Source organism: Pteropus alecto, unplaced genomic scaffold (assembly GCF_000325575.1).
Source record: "Pteropus alecto unplaced genomic scaffold, ASM32557v1 scaffold117, whole genome shotgun sequence".
In the NCBI taxonomy this organism is placed as follows: Eukaryota; Metazoa; Chordata; class Mammalia; order Chiroptera; family Pteropodidae; genus Pteropus; species Pteropus alecto.
The window spans coordinates 1285112-1298888 of NW_006440642.1; the positions used below are offsets into that span (position 1 = coordinate 1285112).

General features: G+C 40.2%; 1 protein-coding gene across 1 annotated transcript in view; it reads left to right on the plus strand.

Moving 5' to 3' along the window:
• Positions 1 to 13777, plus strand: part of TCF7L1 (transcription factor 7 like 1) — a 145812-nt gene that overhangs the window by 4493 nt on the left and 127542 nt on the right. The window lies entirely within an intron of this gene.

Here is a 13777-nt window from a genome sequence, read left to right on the forward strand (position 1 = left end):
GATTGGGGGCCGGCCAGTCCTGCTGTGGGGCCATCTCCTCCCCCGGGCATTACCTTTGCCCTCCACTCTGGTTTGGCTGGAAGGCTGGGAAGTGGCCTCTTCCTGAGGCTCTTTAGAGAAGAGGTCCCCTTAACCTGGGGTGTGTGCCAAGCCTTTGAGCTGTGAGTCATTCCCATCTGGAGCCCTGGGTACCCTGCGGCCTAGGAAGAGAGGAATAACTGTCACAAACCATCTTTCACTCCTTCAAATAGTCACCCTGAAATGATACATTCATTCTTGAAAAGGCTTCACAAGTTTGCTGAACCACCTTAGTGCTGTTGACTAGAATTTTGTTAGGAAAATGTAAGTCAACACTGAAGAAAGTGGATGTCAAAAATAGTTTGAGTAATAAGAGCCAAAAAGAAAATTTTGACTGTGGTTCAGCAAGCTAGCTACAAAGTGATGGAGAGTAGTTTGACTGTGACCACAATTTTAGCACTAATGCCGTTTTGAAAAGAGTACCACTTCTAGGTAGATTGCTGAGGGGATCTATAGTTTTTGTGTCCAGTTTACAAATTTAAGAGCTGCTCTTGCACAACTCAAGTACCATGTTACTCACACCTTTCTCAGACCATCTCAGCTCTTGTTTCGGTATGAAATTGTTTTGTTCTCCAAACGTGTGCTTGTTTTTAAGTCCTTCGTTTCCCACTGCTTCCCACAGGCAGTCTTGCCGATATCCTGGGTGCTCCTGTTTTCTTTCTGACATAAAGAACCCAAGCAGAAATCCTTGTGTCCTTGTGGAGAAGTTGTCTGTTTTTAGGGGTCGTATGTAAAAGCTAAGTAAAACCTTTTCTTTTGGAAGATCAGTATAAAGATGCTGCTTTTGGTAAAATTCTTTTATGCTATTTCATCTAAATATAACTTCTGTTCCATTTTTTTCTAAATATAACTCAGGGTTTAATGAGGGCTTTTCACATGGAACAAGCTTGGAGGGCCCTGCCTGTGTTGTTGAAGTTTTGGCGTTTGGATTGCTGGGGAGACAATTGGTGACAAACCCTGTGGAGGGACTTGAACCCTGACAGTCTTTTTTCTTCGAATGGATGGATCTGGCAGGGAATACCTGCTTGCTTTGTTATAATTTTAGAAAGTTATAGGTGGTCTCATTCTTCACTGATCTCACTTCTATGGATTTTCCAGGAGAAAGTAGGCTAGCATGCGTGCACACGCACGCACACACATCCACACACACATAATCTAACCTTTAGAGTGTTCCAGCCTTTACAGTGATGTGCAAAGTTGGCATAAAAAAGAATTTAAACGATTAACTCATTGGAAAATCTATAATGCAAAGATCCTACTTATATTCCAATTTAGAGCTAACTTTTATTTGCTAAACTGGGGATATTTAGGTTGGCATCCTTAAGATTAAACTGTAATTCCTCAACCTTATCTTATGTTTATTGAAGACCCATCATGGGCAATGGCTACTGGACTGTGGGAGATGGGATGAATTAGACCCAACTTTGCCCTAAAGGATTTAAAAATTGAGTTAGAAGTAGTGTTAGCACAAACAGCTATAATAGAAAGTCTATGTTAATAGTACATAAAGTCCACAGAAGAATTTTGAGAATAACAAGAATAGAAAAATTGTTTTGGGCTGGCATGTTCAAGGAAGGCAAGTAGAGGAAGTTTTTTTTAAACTAGTTCCTGAAACTCGGTCCTTCTTTAATTCAAAGTAATTCTTGTTAATAATAAAAAAAATGTAAATAGTACAGAGAGATTTAGAGGGAAAAGTAGACGTTTTCCTTCATCCTCATCTTGAAGTTGAAGCCAGCACAGTCAGAGCAGGGGCATAGAGGGAAGAAGAAAGTTCAGGGCTATTTGGGTAATGAAAGTAACTCCATTTACTTGGAAGGATAAGGGACCAGACAGACCTCAAATGCTAGTGAAGGAGTCCGGTCTTATTCAGGAAGCAGCAGAGAACCATCGAAAGATATGCTGGAAAGTGATGTGACTCATACATGTTCTTAGAAGGAGAATAGTGATTGGAGGGAGAGGACCTGGAAGGAGCTAGAACTGGTAGGAGACTCACAGGAGTCCATGGGTGATATGAAAAGGGCTTAAGATATTGAAATGGAAAGGATAGGAGAGACTGGAATGGTTGGTTGAATTTGTGCCAGAAGGGGCAGTACCAGAGGCAGAAAGTGAGGTGACTGATGTCATTGAGTAGTGTTAGCACAAACATAGTCAACTCCTGGTGTCTGAGCCCGGGTGACCTGGGGGAATGACTTGTAGGTGTGGCCCTGGCCTGCTGTCTTTGCCTCCCAAGTGCTGGACAGATGGCTCATTGACTACTTTGGCAATAACAAAGTCCATGTAGTCTGTGAGAGGCTCTCACTTGGAGAAACTGCTAAGTTTCCTTGGAGACACATTGGATTTGAGGGAATATTGAGGGAATAGTAGAAACTACAGCAACCGGGCGATGCAAGGGAGTAAGAGAAGAAAGGGACAGGATTCCCAGAGCAGAGAAAGAAGTCACCGAAGGAGTATGGAAAGATGCACTTGCCAAAGCGGGAGGAGAGGTTAGGTACTGTGACATCAAGAAAAGTGTAGCAGAATCTTCAGTGTCAGATGCCACAGAGGGGAGGGGAAGAAAAGATGGAGGAGTCAAGAGGAGCTTTGGGAATTCACTAGTTAGGAAGTTAGTGGTTCCCACAGAGAGAAGTATTCCAGGCAGGTTGTGGTGATAAAGATCGGGAGGCAGAGACACTATCTTAGGGCTTTCCAATCAAGTGCCAAGGCACTGTGCCTTGGACTGGTCTTGGGTGTGGCCCATCCCTGGCTCCTCAGCCAGAACCCCAGACCAGACTCCTGCAGTGGCAAGCAGCCTCCTTTGTCTTCCCCTGTGTACCTTACACATTTCACTTTCTGTTCTACTGTAACCTGGAAGATGTTGGAAAACCAGACTCAAGACTATCATTTAAGAAGATTGGCTGTGGCATGAAAGGGGAAGGTAAGAGCTGCAGGCTTTGGAAAGTATATTTAGGATGCTGGAGTGGGACTTGTAGGAGCAGCAGGGCAGGGTGGAAGGTAAATCGGGGAGAAGGTAGGAAGAAGAGGAGATGAGACTGGGAAAGAAAGCAGTCATCTGCCTTCATTGATGGAGGATGCTTGACAGTAGGTGGTGTTCTTCCAATTTTGTAGAGTAGCTCAAGAGTTGAAGATGAGGATGTAGAAAAATGCAGAGGTGGAGTTGGTAGAAATGAGGGGAAAGTGCATTGGATAGCTAGATGGCTTTGAGACTCTCAGTAAAACCAAGAATTTGGAATTTTGCTGGCATTAGGGAGACTACAGGCCTTTCTCTGTACCCCTATTACAAGGCTGAAAGTGTTGGGACTCTTTTAGCTACATGTTAAATAATGAAACATTTATTCGTGGACTCAAAGATATGACGTACTTGGGAGAATTATCTTCTTTTTATTGTCTGGAACTGGCTAATTTTGAAGGGGGATAGAGATGGGAGTCAAAATACAACTCCTTTGCAGTTAGGAAAAGATACTGGGATGTGACAAGTACTTGGGGATGGGAAAGGACCGACCGCTTAAAAGCATGTATGTAGAAAATGGCCTCAAAATGGCTAATCTAATAATGGATTTTCGGAGGAGGTTTTTATATGTCCTATGTTTTATTATCTTCTCTCAAAGTGGATTGGATTCAGAAAACAATGAAATAAATGCAGTTTTCCAAAACTGGTATTTGGGAATGTAGGGAACATGAGGGAATGAGGGGACTTGCCTTTTCTTCTGTACTGTGTGCGCTGCCCAGTGAACACCTTTGGAGTACTTACTGTACAGCTTCTTTCTGAGACTCATAGGTGTTAGAGATGCTCTGAGTTACCTCGACTGACAGATACCTTTAAGGTTCTAAGATAGATTTCAGAATCCTAAATCTTTCCTTTTCATTGTCTGTATAGCCTACAGATTTTCATGGGCAAGTGAACATTTAGTTTAGAAATACACTTCAAAGTTTGAAAATTATAAAAATGGTTTTCTAAACATGGCCTTTTCAAGAGTTTTTGTGGAAGTGATGAGGAGTGATAAACTTAGTTACCTGGAGTCCTCAGGACAGGAAATGATCTCACAGTCATACTCTCAAATGGTTATAGTATTTTAGAAATCTGTTTCATTTAAGAGGAGCAACAAGGCCCCGGGTGTTCCCCCTAATTGTGGAAAATAAACGTAAAATAAATATAAACAAAAAATTCACAAAAGAAGAAAATACAAATGACCACCAGACACGTGAAACTATGTTCAACCTCCCAGGTAGTCAAAAAATCTAATAAAAACAAGAGCCATTTTTGGCCCACCAAATTCACAAAGATTTTGTCTTCATAAGACTTTTGGTGCTGGCAAATGTGTGATAAAGTAGGTGCTCTCACTTGCTGTTCCTGAAGGGAGTTAATAGCCCCACTCTGTTTGGAAAGCGCTTGGCAATGGCTGCTAAAACCTTAATATTTTTCATAGCTTCTGATCTCCTAGGAAGTAGGTACTCGTTATTCCCGTTTCACTGCCTTGCAGACAGACTTGTAGAGGTCAAGCATCTTGTTCAAGATCACACTACTGGTAATTGACAGCACAAAGATTTGCACTTGGTTGTGAGTCCAAAGTCTAGGTCTTCCCTTTCCACCCTTGTGACTTTACACAAATGCCTGATAGAAGCAGCTCCTCCTCCTCTCCGGAGAAAGGCAGCTGACCTTTGTTTTCCGGTTCAGAAATCCTGATGTGAGTGATCAGTCGGGGCTGGAGGGTGGGTAGACTTGTTCCGACTCTACAGAGTGGACCTGGGAATGTATTTTCCCAAATAATTAGTTATATGAGTGAACGAGTGGCTGTGGTTTAAGTCGTTCCTCCAGTACTGCACTCCAGAGAAGTGAAATGACCTTTAGTGGGTGGCCCCAGGAACTTCACCTCCACGTTGCCCTCTTTCGGAGGAAAAAGTGATTATCTACTAACATTTGAACTATTTTGAACTTGCGGACTGTTTTTCCTTGTTGAAATTGATGAGGGTTGGAAAAACACACCAATGTGTCTTTAGTGTGGAAGAAGGTGGGAGCAGTAAACTGGCTCACTACCCCTGCAATTTGGATTACAACATAGTTTGGTTAACAAACGAAGCTCCAGTGGACTGACCAAGTGTGCAAACATTATTTCCTTATTGTTAATTTTACAAAATATTTTATTATTTGGTTGCTTTTAAAAATTTTCTAAGTTAAAAAGCAGTCCCAATCATCTATAACTATTTCAGTAAATTGACTATTAAATAAATACTAAATGTTTACACAGAGAATTGCAGAGAATGTATTAGTCTCCCCCCTTTCTCTGTGTGTGTGTGTGTGTGTGTGTGATGGTTTGAAATTAGGAAAAGAATCAGGTAATTCAGTGCTTTTTCTTTCACTTCCCAAATTTCCATATGGTCTCTTTCGGAAAACAGCATGGTGGGAAGATTAATAGGAGGACGTCTGAGTATGGTTGAGGGGGCGGTACTTGGGTTCCTAGCTAAGCCTTCCTGGAAATCTGGATACTGCAAGGCACTAAATATTAGTGAGATAAATGTCTTATACCTCATAAAGTAAAAGGGGCCATTATTTGTAGCAATGTCTATAGAAAATGTGTGGAAAAACAGAAAGGAGTAAATATGAGCCATAATAACTGTGATTAAGAAATAGATGGATCTGATGATAAGGGAGAAAATCAAAAGGAGTATAAATGAGTGGTGTGAAAAGCTAATCAATTTACAAATCCAGATTTGTTGGCAGTAGTGATTTCTGATGTTTGGAACAATACTCTTTTTTCCATAAATTCCAAGAAGAACATATCGAGGTCACTAAAATCAGTTGTATTTATAGCACATACCTTCTGGGGGTAGGTTGGGTGTTCCTCCCTGAGATTCTAATGCAAGGACCCGATATGGGTATCCCGTATCCCTTAGAGCACAAGGGGCACCATCCAACCCATCTCACCAGTGAGGAACACAAGCTCAGGGAAATTGCGAACCTGCCCCAGATCGAACGGTCATGAATGATGGGAAGAGGACTAGAGCCCAGCTGCACTCCCTGGAGCTTTAACGTCTCCACTACTTAGGGGGCTCCACAGCAAGTCCAACAGAAAGCAGCGCTACAGAAAAGATACACCTCAAAATACTTCTTTATTAAACCATAACACTTGACCCATGATAAGTGATTCATAGACATTTGTTGAATGTTGACAGCATGAATATTTAAACATCGCTATTTTTAAAAAACAGCCCTGTAGTCACCTGCAGTGTTCCAGGGCATTCTATCACATCATTTACAACTGTTACCACATTCAACACTTGCACATCTGAGATTATAATTTCTGTTTTATCCATGAGGAAGTTAAGACTGAGAGAGTAAGTGAGGGGCCTAGAGTCACCTCTCCAGAAGGCGGTAAAGCCATTATTCTAGCCATAATGCTGCAATTTCCCTTCTACCTAAAGTTGACAGCCAAATTAATGTAAAGATGCCATTGGGAGCAAGATACAAAGAAACGGTGTGTACAAATGTAGTAAAAAATGAGTAATGAGTAACATCTCTATTCATTTTTTTTGGTGGCATTTCCAGCCTTTTCACTTAGGGGGCACTTTTAATCGTTGCTTCTGCCTGAGGTAGAGTCAGACCCTTAATGGCTGGTCTCTTTACAGTTTCAGAGAAACGGTGATCATTGTAGTTTTAATTTTCTTTGCTTTTCTGTACTCTGTAGCTCCATTTAATCTCCTTTTCCCTTCCAACTTCCCTGTGTTTTTCTTCTGACATTAGGTGGTAAACTTGGTTCTTCATTTTTGTTTTCCCCCTCTTCTTTAATTTACCACCTCCCCCCTCACTGCCACTTCCACCCCTGACCTGTGGATGTTGTCGTTTCCCCTTAAGAACTAGATCTCTAAAGACGGGGCATCTCCTCCCACACGCTTGTGGTGTACACCCAGGGCCTGGCGCACCCAGAGCACCCGGGGCATGGTCCGTGGCTCCACCTGGGGCGCGAACCCAGGACCTTCTGTCTGTAAAGCGGACATGCTAACCGCTACACTATGGAGCCACCTCCAGTTGGTTCTTTAGATGCCATGATGTCTCACATTGTTATGAGCAGCTGTTGACTTGGCTCGTTGCCTGCTTCCTACTCCTGACCAGCTCCACTTTCTTGTACATGTATGAATATTATTTTACATGTAAATTGGATACGGTCATTGTTCAGTAATTACATTATCGTTTTATATTGTTTTCTAGGGTGGGATGCATAAAGGAGAGGTATAGGAGGAATATTAGAGATACGTGAGATAAAAACACTTTATACTTTACAACATAAGCTTTTCTGTTATAGAAGGCGTGTTAGGGAGAGAGACACTTGTGCTGAAGCTTTGGAGTGGGAAACAGGTCACCTTCGCAAGGTGTTCCCAGGCTTTCTTAAAGAGAGTGAATTCAGGAAGGGACTGGGATGATGAGTCTGGAGTTGGGGGGAGCCCTCCTTTGACCTTGTGCTGAAAGCGAGGAGAGAGGAACATGTGTGGAGAGAAGCCTAAGGCTTGAGGGATGAAAGAGCATCCTCCACCGACAATCCACCTGTTTTTCCTTGGGGTGCTAGTATGACTAAGGGGTCTGGGACTTGGGTTTGGACACTGTCGGCCAGGCCTTGAGTCCCAGCGTAGCCATGGTGTGGCTCTGTGCCCCTATGCCCCAGGGCCCTCTTCAGCAAAATGGGGATAATGTTAGTATTTAAAGGTCGCTGAATTAACATTTTGGCTGAATGGACTGCATTTTAAAACCAGGATTTGTCCAAGGCTAAAACTAAATAGCAACATCATAGAACAAATCTCTGGGATATAAAAAGAAATGAGAAGTGTCATCAAAATAATGTACGCTATTATTATAACTTTATTAAGATGTTCAGTGGCCAAAAAAATTTAACCAATATTTCAGTAAGTGGACATTTTCTTGCCGTGTTTTAAACTATTTGTATAGGAAATGATTGAATAGTATATAGTCAGGGGAAACCAGAAATGCTGAACAAAAGTAATTAGTACATCAACTTTTGTACTTAGTGTAGGTTTTCAATTTACATGGTTATCAATTCCCTTTGCAAAGACTTACATATAACTCTAACAGATTTGCCAGTTTGTGAGAATTCTTAATCAAAGGGCTATCAAGAGGATGATATAATATATAATTAATTCATATATGTGGAATTTATATACAGTTGGCCCTTGAACAGCACAGAAGTTAGGGGTGCTGATCCCTGTGCAGTCAAAACTCCAGGTATAACTTTTGACTCTCCCCCAATTTACCCTCAGTCAGCCCTTGCAACTGCAGACCAGAAAGTGAAAATACCGTTTTCAGTCTATAGTCAGTTGACTCCTCATGCGAAACCCGTGGATACGAAGGGCTGGCTGTATTTATTTTTAAAAATCTGCATATAAGTGGACATGTGCAATTCAAACCCGTGTTGTTCAGGGGTCAACTGTATATAAATTAAAATTAACTTAACTTTTTATTTTGGAATAATTTCAGACACAGAAGATGCAAAGTAGTATGAAAGATTCTCATGTAATTTTCTCTAGGCTTTCCAAAACATTAACACTGACTACATTTCCTTTATCTTTTTGTCATTCTATAACTTTTTTCTGAGCCATTTGAGAATAAGTTGCAGACACAATGCCCTTTATTCCTAGATAACTTAATGTGTGTGTCCTAAAACCAAGGAGATTCACCACAATATAGTTATCTAAATCAGGAAATTAACACAGACCTCATTCAGATTTTGTCAGTTGTCTTCCTAGTCTTCCTAATGTCTTTCGTAGCAAAAGAAAACATTAAAACTTTTTGGTCGGGGGTTGGTACAGAGTGAGTCCACATGTGTTATACTTAGTTATCTCTTTAGTCTCCTTCAGTCTAGAACAGCTCTGTCTGTGTCCCTTGTGTTTTTGACTTTTGAAAATTGCAAACCATTTATTTTGTAGAAGGACCTTGAATTCTGCTTTTTTTCAGATCTTTCTTCATGAGTAGATTCAGGTTGTATATTTTGGCCAAGAACACTGCATAGTTGATGTGGTGTTGTGATGTCCTTCTCAGTGCTTCTCGTCAGGAGGCACCATCTATTGTCCCATTACAGGTGATGTTAATTTTGATCACTTGGTTAAAATTATATATCAGGTTTCTGGAAGGAAGTTACTATTTTTTTTCCTTTTTGTAATTAATAAGTATCTCGTGGAGAGATACTTTTTGACCATACAAATATCTCATTTCTCATCAGACTTTTACCCACTGGTTTTATTATCCATTGATGTTTCTTGCCAGAATAATTGTTTCTGTGGTAGTGGCCAAATTAATGGTCATATTTTTAAAGTTTGACATTATAGCACAGGAACAGTAATTTCTCTGCTCTATAAGTTGCTAGATTGTTTCTGTGATGCTCTATCGTATATTTGTGAATACTAAATGAGGTGAAATAAAAATAAACAAGGTATTTTTGGTTCCACATTAATTTTAAAAAACAGTTTCTTCTCTTCATAGTTTTTATAGTCTTTATTATGTCTGGGTCAAAGATGGTTTATCAAGAAATTATGGTACATGATTTTGAAATCTTGTGAAATATTGAGGTAGCAAGGTTGACATTCTGCTCTGCATTCTAAATAGGATGTAAAGAACTTTCTAATTAGGTTTTGAGTTTTTTATCTGATGACTCCTGTGGAGTTTTTCACAGTCTGGGTTTTGTTAAATGCAACCCCATGATGTCTTTTAACATGTTTTCTGACCCCTGTAGTTCTTGAAAATTGTTAGCTGGATTTAGACTTGATCAAGCTTTAGGGTTCTCTCTTTCTCCCTCCTTTTAAATTTATTTTTGCAAGATTCTTTTATATATGTTGTCCTTACATCATGAGACACTTAATGTCTGGTTGTCTCTGATGTTAGCAGCTACTGATGATCATCACCTGCATCCATTACTTCATCAGCAATTTCAAAAATGGTAATAGTCTATTGGTATCATTTTTTTCATCTATCGACTGTAATATTTTTAAAAAGAGAAACTAGCCCTCGACTATTTGTTACCTTACATTAGATGTCAGCAAACTAAGGTCCACAGGCTAAATCCAAACCACTACTTATTTTTGTAAATAAAGTTTTATTAGAACACAGCCATGTTCAGTCATTTGCATATTGTCTGTGGCTGCTTTTGGACTACAAGGCTGAGTTGAGTAGTTGTGATGAGGCCATACCTGGTCTACAGAGCTGAAAAGATCTGGCCCTGTATAGAAAAAAATTTCTAACCTCTGCTTTAGACCATATGGGCAAAGCAATTTAAATGCTTGATTCTTTCCCTTTATTTTCCAGTTTTCAGTTGGTTTCCTATTAACCCTGCAAAGATGACCAACAAAGTTATTTTTTTATTGTGATAAACTCATAGATTTAAATTTATTTGGTGTATTTCAATCCATTTGTGATTATTAACCTGATTGATACTCAGATTGCCCTATCTTTTAGGAGCCTCTTCAGGTTGGCTCCTCAGTCCTTTTGACACAGTCCAAGTGGTCTTCGATGCTCCCCTGCTTGCTGGAATGGCTGGTAGGATGTTCCAAGCTCTTCTTGTGCATTTCCTATCCCCCACCTGGTGCCAGCCATTTCGAGAAGGAGCTCTGATTCCTTTAATGAAATATGTTACTTAGAGAGCATAGTCTGAACGCTAAATGTTATTACGTTTACTGTTATAAGTACACCAAGCAGTTCCGTACAGTTTAAAAGTATACAGTTGACCCTTGGACCACAACAAGTTTGAACTGCATGGGTCTACTTATATGTGGACCTGTGAATAAGTGGACCCACGCAGTTCAAACTTGTGTTGTTCAAGAGAGTCAACTGTAGAATATAATATGCCTACTGTGATTTAAAAACATTTAATAAATGCTTGCTCTAAAAATATATAATGTCCTTTTAAAAAATGTACTCTTAATATTAGTAATACTGTTAATTAATGCTATTTATTTAATAATTGTAGTTGCATATTGCAGTTGCTTTCTATGTAAAATTAATATCTTTCATTCTAACATTTTATTCTTTCAATAAAAATGTACGTATATACTTCTGCCAATTGATAGCCTTTCACCAGCTAAAGCTCATAAGGAGATTTCCACTCAAGTTAAATGTAAAATGCGTCCCTTTTTTTGAAAGGGCATATTTAGATAATGACAGCAAATCAAACATGCTTTGTTTTCTTAGTTCTCATGGTTACATTAATTAGATATGTCGGTCACCTCTGTGACCACGTGTCATTGGTCAGGCAGACGTTCAGGCCTTCTCGAGATCGAAGCCATAGCTGAGGAACAGATTTCCACTGAATGCTGAGTGCAAGGCTATATTTTGATACATTCCTAGGTCCTACTTCATTGTTGCAAAGATGAAATAAGGTCGTGCACAAGCGCACAGTAAGGGCTTTTTCAAGGTAAATTCATTAATAGCTTTAGTGGTCCTGGGTTTTCAGGACTGCCCTAGCCCCTATAAAATTTAGTGTCTACACTGTACCAGCTCCTGGGCACTTACTTATATTCAGTTTTGTATTTCTAGTTTTCTAGGATCCATATTTCTAAGAACCTTAGTTGTCATATTTTTCTTTTGCATACCGTTGCCCCTAGCACAGTGCCTTGCACTTAAAATCTGCACATGTGTGAACACTTTTTATTATTTATTTACATTCTCCTCTTTTTTGTGTGTAGTGCGTAATAAACAGTAAAATTCAGTCTTCTTCCTGGACATTTTTAGGCTAACAAGGGAAATCATTTTTCACTTTGGGTATTTTTCAGGGTGTAATCTGTCATAAGTTCATCATTGATGATTGATCATTTTTATTTTACTTTTTATAAAAGTTTTATCATTTTATCCCAGTATTGAGGCTTGTACGTCCTTTTAAAAATAAAGCAAATGTCTGTGTTAGAGGTAGAACTTTGAATCTATCCTATTAGTTTGTAACTGTGGACTTTATTTCATCTGTGATACTGGGAGATGTGGAAGCCATATGTTTTTATAGGCCTGTGCCAAGGAAAATACTTTAGAATTACATTAGCAACTCTGAGGTATTTTGGCTGTTCTGAGAGGACACATGATAGTTTTCCAGTTATACGAACAAGAGCTTTTGTTTTATGCAGAAGTTTCTTATGGGCTATGAGAACAATAGTGCCTCTATCAGCATTTCCCGGAGTAACATCCTTGAGATGTTAATAGGTGGGACATCCCGGGCTTCATTTCTGCATGGCTTTTTGGGCCTTTAACATGCCAGCGTGTACCAGGAATCTTTTACAGGGGAGTCATATTGTGCAGGATTCCTCCGGCTCATTTGACCAAAGCTTTCCTTGTATTTTGAATACTCTCTCCCCACCCTATGCAGAAGTCTCACTTCACACTCCCTTTCTCCCAGTCTTAGATACGGTTCTCTGCTGCAAATTCTCAGCTCCCTGTATGTGAGCACATTTCACTGATGGTAAATATGTGGCCTACTAATGATCCGATACACACTGTTTCCTCTGGATCCTAAACTCACTGAAGAAGGCAGAATTAAGGTCTGTTTTGTCCTCTATTGTAGTCTCAGCACCAGGCATGTAGAAGGTCCTCAATAAATATTTGTTGGATGAGTGAAGGAACCATAGAACTCTTTATTTCCAAGTAGCACCTCATGGGTTTAGTGCTCTACAAATCTGCCTTGGGGACCATAGTTGGGTCTGTGGTACCATCCTATTCTTGGTACTTTGTTTTTGATATGAATAATTAGAATTCTGTAGATCTTCATAATTCTGCTTAATTTACTCAGTGCATCCAGCTGGCAGGAAACTGTCAATGTATTAAAGATGAGGCTCAATGCTTGAAATAACTTGTCTCAGAGGTCCATAATGATTCAGCTGGTTTTAGAACCTTAATTTCCTGATACCTGTCTTAGGGTCATTACCCAGAGGCCCGGCTCTCGCCTATTCTACGTAAATAGGAACTAGTGTTTGAGACTGTTGGGGGAGGGGGAAATCAGATGCCCCTTTGTACACTCATTAACGCAGGCAGAACGAAAGGCCCAGCTTGGTTTTCAAGTTCAAGTTTGGCTCATATGTGGACCTCAGTAAAGATTATGATCTTGGATAAATGAAAAACAAATGTTAAAGAAGTCATAATGATGTAGAAAGGGAGTTCAGGATTCTTGTTTTTAGAAGCTTCGGGTAAACAGACCTCTTCTTAAAGCAAACATTCATCTCCTTTCCTCCACTTTACCTCTGAGTTCCATCTTTATGATTACTCTCCATTTTTACTTACATTAGCAAGGTGGGTAGATATGTACCTGTGGTCTCAAGACACTGTGCACAAGCCTCATTCGCCAAGCCACTAGCTCTTCTGAACTGGGAAAACAGAAGGTCAGTCAAATCCGCTCACACGTTTGGCAAAATGCCCTCCTCTTAGGAATGACCCCCAGTGGCCTGCTGCCCAAGGCACTCCCTTTTCCTCGGTGTTTGAGTGCTGGGGAGGGAGCACACAGAATCCCACTGTGTCTTCCCCTGGGCCGAGTTCCCCAGCACATTCTAGAGTAGAGCTGGGAGCCTGGGGCCTGGCAGGTTTAGGGACTAAATGGGACTCTGTATGTATAAGCCAAATTAAGTCTGCGGGCAGTCTTTACGAGCACAGTAACCGTTTTACAGATGTAAAGAAGCTCAAAGGTACTGTGCATGTTTGTAGTCTCAATTCCAGCAAAGTTTCCATGAGCAC